This window comes from Podarcis gaigeae, assembly GCF_964106915.1.
Source record: "Podarcis gaigeae genome assembly, chromosome: 9".
Classification (NCBI taxonomy): domain Eukaryota; kingdom Metazoa; phylum Chordata; class Lepidosauria; order Squamata; family Lacertidae; genus Podarcis; species Podarcis gaigeae.
In genome coordinates, this window is record NC_139685.1 from 43,338,005 (window position 1) to 43,344,573 (window position 6,569).

At 47.7% G+C, this 6,569-nt stretch overlaps 1 protein-coding gene across 2 annotated transcripts in view; it reads right to left on the reverse strand.

Moving 5' to 3' along the window:
• SMAD1 (SMAD family member 1) overlaps window positions 1-2,751 on the reverse strand; it is a 39,980-nt gene extending 37,229 nt beyond the window's left edge. Inside the window, exon 1 of one of the 2 annotated variants that reach the window (XM_083755827.1) lies at window positions 2,248-2,751. The gene's annotated coding sequence lies outside the window, so the exon portion shown is untranslated. The remainder of the gene's footprint in view (window positions 1-2,247) is intronic. The other variant, XM_083755828.1, reaches the window with a different exon arrangement.
• Between the last annotated feature and the right edge of the window lie 3,818 nt (window positions 2,752-6,569).

Consider the following 6,569-nt stretch of genomic DNA (forward strand, 5'->3'; position numbering starts at 1 on the left):
CGCCTCTCTCAACACTGCTCAGAAGTGTTTTTGAGTCATCAGATCGTCAAGGATATACACTAAAAACCACAACTAGAGAGAGGGACAATGCAGAACAGAACCGTATTTGATTACATTTTGGGGAGCGAAGGGGTCATAATTAAAGCAAGGACAAATCACTATCCTGGTAATCTGATCTGGCCTTGAACTGAAGTGATCTTATCTGGGGAGGTGACTAGGAAGCACTGCAAGGCTCTGAGCTTTTGGAGACCCTGTTTGTGCCTTGAAAACAGAAGGTCCAAGTATTACAGTTAGCAAGTAGGATAAGCATTTCCAGAAGCCTTTTTTAAACAGACAGCAGAATGGAGTTGGCTCTCAGTCCTCAGCAGTGATCTCCAATCTGTTTCTGGGTGTAATGAGAGTTAATCTTGTCTTGTGGCAGACCAATTTATTATGGCTCATGTTTTTATGGACTCAAAGCCCACCTGACAAAGTGGGCCTGAGTTCACAAAAGCTTATGAGTCCACAGAAGCTTAATAAATTTGTTTGCCTCCAAGGTGTCACAAGACTGATCATTTCTGCTGCAAGAGACAAACACTAATACCACTGCAGAATTTTTTTCCAATGAAAAATAAGCATCTAATAACTATAATGTAGCAACAGTCTGGAAGAATATAATCTGTTTGTTACTCCCCAGCAGGCAAACAGCAAATGTTTTGGAAAGAGAATCTTTGTAGTTGTAGTAAAGTTCCAGTTTCAAAATAGTTATACAGACAGAAGTCACATGCACAAACTGCAGAGCAAGACCATTAAGTGAGACACAACTTTTGCAAGTGTTTTTGCTATAATTCAAGTGCAAACTATAGTTATACAGTACAGTCAACTTAATTAAGAATGTATCTTGTCCATCCTAGACCTGTGAAGGCACCCTGGGACCCATTTGGGGACATGAATTTTCACCAGTAGACACTTTTCCTAAACATTGCTTTTCAGTCATAAGTGGTTGGTACTGGAATATATACGGGGGGGGGGGGAGTGTATTAATTTTGGTCTCCACAGAGTCACACATTATGTGTATACATGTGCTACAGTGAAGATCAGTTGTTTCCTGAAGCATGAAGCCACTCCTCAAATTAAAGCAGCCATTCATATTCATACCGTGTATGAAGAACTGCTAAGCCAGCCCACACACAGCTTCATCAACTATTAACAAAGGGCCAGAAATTGCTGCCCCTGGTTTTGGCATAACTTCTCTTCCCACCAATTCCCAGAAAGGTTGCTAGAATATAATGAGCCAACTATTTTCGGGCTGGGGGGCGGGGGAGGAAGTCACCCCCAGATTTCACCGAGCCAAGCCTGACACCCCGGTTCGATAGAGGCTGGAAAAATAACATTTCAGAAGGTGAAGCTCTAGGGTACAGATGCCTCTTATGAAGTCTGAGAAAGATGGCTCAGTAACATCACCCTCACACGGGCGGGGGGGAGGGAAGCATTAGAAAGCCACAGCGAGAAGAGTAAATCTATTGTGTTGGTTTCCCTGAACCGCACAACTCCGGCCTCATCCTGCCGCCCGGGAGAGAAGTCGCGTCTCAGGCGCGCAGGCGAAGAAGCCGTGGCAAGTTTCCCCCGACTTGGCTCCGAGCACAAAAGGGGCCCGGACGCCGGGGGAAATCTCCGCGCAGCCGGGGAACAAGGGCTCTTGTCTTCTGCTGCATTTCTTCTCCCTCCCTGGCTCGGGACGGACGGGAAGCGGGAGCCGCTCCCGGCGTGTCTCCTTCGCGCCCCCAGAGCCACCCCGACCGTCTCCATGCAGACGCTCAGGAAACAAGGGAAGATCGGGATGAGGGGGAAGGGAGGGAGGTTGGCCCGACGGGACACTTTTTAAGACAACGAAGTTTTAAGAGGGGGGGGACCCCACCGCGGCTTCGGCCCCCGTCGGCCCCACGGCTAACTACAGCCGCCATCATGATGGGAACGAAGCCTCTCTCTCTCCCTTTCCATTCCCCTCCCAGGCAGCCAGACGCGCGCGCCTCCAGTCCTTCCCTCTTGCCTCCTCGCCGCCCTTTCGGCTGCACGGAGGAGGAGAGCGGCGAGGAAGGAGAAGGCGAAGCAGCCGAGGGAGGCAGGGACGCTCCGTTGTCCTTTGAGAACCAGAAATATCCCCAAACCAGGAGGAGGCCGCCGCTCGGGGTGGAGGGGAGTTGCTGGATGCAGGCAGGACTCCGGGCAGGAAGGAGGAGAGGGAGAGGGCGAGGGAGTTTTTCTTACCGGCTCTCGGTGGGGCTAGGAAAAGAGCGTGCAAACGAGCCACCCGCCGCCGCCGATGAGCGAAGTCCCGCTCTGCTTTGGGGTTTTTTTGCCTTTGCCGCCCCCCCGCTTCTCTCCTCCTTTGCCGCTCCCGCTTCCAGCGTCGTCGCCGCCGCCGCCGAGCAGCCGTGCGCTCGCTCTGCTGCTGCGCCTGGATTGATCTGGTCTCACTGGCGTCAGAGAGTCGGAGCCACCCAGCCTCCACTTACCCCGCTGCCAATATGCAACATACATATATACACACACACACTCGCTCACACACACACGCGTGCGCGCGCGCTCTCTAGGCCAAGTTAGGGATCCTCTCCAAATGCCCGCCCCCGCTCCGACGAGGAAGGCACCGCTGGCTTGGCTGCAGAAAGCAAGCCTCTTTCGCTTCTTTCCTCTTGTCTTTTTTTTCTGCCCACCCCCCTCGCTCCTTCCCCCTTTCTCTCCTTCTCCTCCCCCAAGGAGGATTCTCAGCCGCGGCTGGGACGGGCGGCCTGCGGCGGGGTTGGAGCTCCGTCAGCGACCATCGGCGGAGGGTGGCGAGCCGAGCAGGGCAAGGCTTTCATGTTGTCGCTTCCAGCTCCCTGCCGCTTCCGCGCGGGTTCGGCGGCCATCCGCAGAGCTGCAGCCTCGTCCTTCCGAGAGCAACAGGTCCCGAGGCTCGGGAAACAAGCGGCTGTTGTGCCAGTGGATCCCAGAAGCCCCGGTTCTGAACACAGTTATCAGCAAAATGTTTGAGAGGCTTCATGAAAGCATATTTTGAGAGAAAAGACCCCCAAGGATACATCTTTAAATGCATATACAATTTGTGTGTGGACTTTGATCCCTTTGTCCATCACTAGGCATTCAAGCCCTAGCATGTTTTCTGTTCCAGAAAATTCTCAAGACAGCATGTTATTTTGTATAGCCCTACACATTACAGTTGTTGAAAATCCTAGTGGTTCGCCAAGAACGCGTGCAAGACATGGCCATCTTAAAAACAAGGTGTAGATGTAAACACATATTTAACAACCAGTGTACACATGGCTGGGCAGCTTCCGAAACGTGTACATTTCTCTTCGCCACCAACCTGAAAACCTCCACGCCCCTAAGTCTGATTTTAGTAGTGGACCATATTGAATTTTCTACTCTTAAGTGAGAACACAATACAGTGGTACCTCGGGTTAAGTACTTAATTCGTTCTGGAGGTCCGTACTTAACCTGAAACTGTTCTTAACCTGAGGCACCACTTTAGCTAATCGGGCCTCCTGCTGCCACCGCGCCGCTGGAGCCCAATTTCTGTTCTCATCCTGAAGCAAAGTTCTTAACCTGAAGCACTATTTCTGGGTTAGCGGAGTATGTAACCTGAAGCGTATGTAACCTGAAGCATATGTAACCCGAGGTACCACTGTACTATCCAAACAAGCTAGCCATTTTTCTTCAAGATCTATATGCCAGGGTACCCCCCCCCCAAGAATGAGTCAACTTATGAGTTGGAATTACTTGGAATTTGGGCGCTGAAAAAGCTCAGCTTACTAGATAACTCTCAGGTAGGTTTTTACAAATTTGTTCCAGCGAGAGATTTGTTTGTGCTATAGCTAGGGCTGAAAACTGCTTTCAAAGTCTTCTCATTTATTATTGTCACAGCAATGAGGCCAAGTTATACTGAGGCGCTCAGAGAGCTTAATTGGCCAAGGAAGAAGTTGAACTTGCATAGCATGCTATCTACTACCACTTGCAAACATGCCATTCAACAACCCCTACTAAGAAAAAAAAATTAAATCAAGGAGAGTCAGAGATGATGATAGAAACAAAACCATGCACATCCCTAAAGAAAGCCTCGTGGTTAGAAATAGCCCAAAACATGTGGATTCAAGATGTGCTTCTGATATGCAAAGGCTGGAAGGGACAAAGAAGAAGGGACATACATTAAGTGGGCCACTGAATAAAAGAGTACCAAAGACTTTATTATCCACCTCATTGCCTTTTTCAGTGTGTGGACCCGTGAAGGAAGCTTTTGAATCTAGCCTTCCTGGACCTAACACATTTTGATCTGAAAATGTTTTCCTTTAGTGATATGGGGTTTGGGGATTGCTTGAAATCATATAGTCATGAAGGAAAGGCACTATGCACATGCTCAAAGACACCCCTATGTTCCAGGGCTAAAGCTGCAGTCCAAATTCCACTTACCTGGGTGAAAGCCTCACTGAGTTCAGTAGGACTTAACATCTGAGTAGACACAGTAAGTCCTGATATTAAAAACGGGTCCCAAACTAGGCTGAAATTTGTATGAGGGCCAAAGTACAGTGGTACCTCAGATAATTTGTTCTGGAGGTCTGTTCTTAACCTGAAACTGTTCTTAACCTGAGGCACCACTTTAGCCAATGGGGCCTCCCGCTGCTGCTGTGCCGCTGGAGCACGATTTCTATTCTCATCCTGAAGCAAAGTTCTTAATCCGAGGTACTATTTCTGGGTTAGCAGAGTCTAACCTAAAGCGTCTGTAACCCGAGGTACCACTGTACATTAAATGTGCTGTCACATATGTGCACACATATTATAACACCTATTATCTGATAATAACACCTATTCTCTGATACAGATTAGAACTGCCATGCCATTTTCCCAACCAGGGGAGTTGTGTCCCCAGTAGTGTGGGAGGGGGCGCTGCCTCCGCCTCTCTGATGCTTCTGTCCCCTTGTCAGACTTGACCCGGGGTCAAGCTGTCGCTGGCTGGTGGCTGAGTCCTCCCTCTCCCTCTCGGATGGCCCAGCAGCGGCCCTAAAGAGAAGGAGCCGCTGCTGCTGCTGCGATATGGTAAATGTAGTGGGGCGCCTGGTTGCGTCCTCAAAAAAATGTGCCCAGAGCAGTGATCCTCCCAGCCCTGCCATGCTACGCCACTGGTCCCAACAGTCCCTCCTCTCCATTGAACACAGTGGGAAATATATCTAGGTAAGTGTGCTTGGGTCTAGGGTTCCAGATGGAACTGTAACATAGGAGACGTTTGTTATATGTGGTATGCAAAGATTTCACCTCCCTGGTAAAGGCCCTTGCCTCTTTTAACAGATGCAGAAAGGCAGATAGCACTTTGAAAGAAAAGATAAGATAGCTGGTGATAGTTCTTGCCAGTATTAGGCATCCATGAGTGGTTGAACTCGTAAGATCTAACACTCAAGAGACCAGCAATGAGAGTAGATTAAGGAGCATGGATGTGATTGGTCCATGTGCTCTTAGTAGGAGAAGGAAGCTATTTGATACAGTCAGACCTACCTGGAGACAAGGAGGATTGAACATGGAACTTTTATGCATTCAAGGCAGATGTTCTACCACTGAGCTCCAGCCCTTCCCCAAGGGAATGTATCTTGCTAGTGAGATGCTGCAGATTCTGCTGGGCTCATGAAAATTTAGAAAATAAACTGATATAACAAACATATCTGTATTCTTGCCAACCGAGCTTTAGCTGCTGAAACCTACCTGCTTTCTAGCAGTAAAAGGTATAGCCACTTCTGAGTAAAATAAAATTGGCAGCTCGGCCTTATAGGATTGGTTAAATATGACATCTCATGTAAAATGACAGAGAACCTAAGCAAATGTTCTTTGGTAAATCCTGTAAAGAATATAAGGGTCTTTTTAATAACTTTCAGTGGCTATCCTAAAGCAAACAGAAGCAGTCCTTTATTTCATCCTTCAACACAGTATTTTTCTACGGAATTAAGCACAGGTTATGAAGCACGCAGAATCACCAAGCAAATGAAAACATTCTAATATTATTAAATGCACTTCACTCTTCTAATTTAGATAATACTTCTGCAGAAATAGATCTAGATGCCAAAAAAAGTATTTGCTTGGCTTCAATTCATTTATCTTTCCTGTTTATGCTCTGATGGGACTCGGACCAAAATTCATTACTTAGGTAAGATTAATGTATCCCTCCATAGCAGCCAAGATCCTGATTAAAGGTTTTAAATTAAAAGTTTGGGGAGTGAGACAAGGAGACTTGCCCATTGTCTCCTTCGCTGCCTGTCATCACCACTTACATTGGATAAAGAGAGTTCATTCCAGCAACTGTGTTTACTAGTTTAGAAGTTAGAAATCTGGAATATCAAGTTATATGTATTTGATGTCGGTAGGAGTGGTCTCCTTGCAAGTCGTATCTATTCTGTATACTGGAGCTATCCCTTCTCAATGCTGAAGTGGAAGATAGGGTTGCTAGCAGGCCTACTCATGCCTCTTAAGTATTCCCCACACCCCTCCTTGGGCCTCAGTAAGATAGCCTGAGGATTCCGCATGGAGTCGTTGAAAATAAATTATTTCCTTCT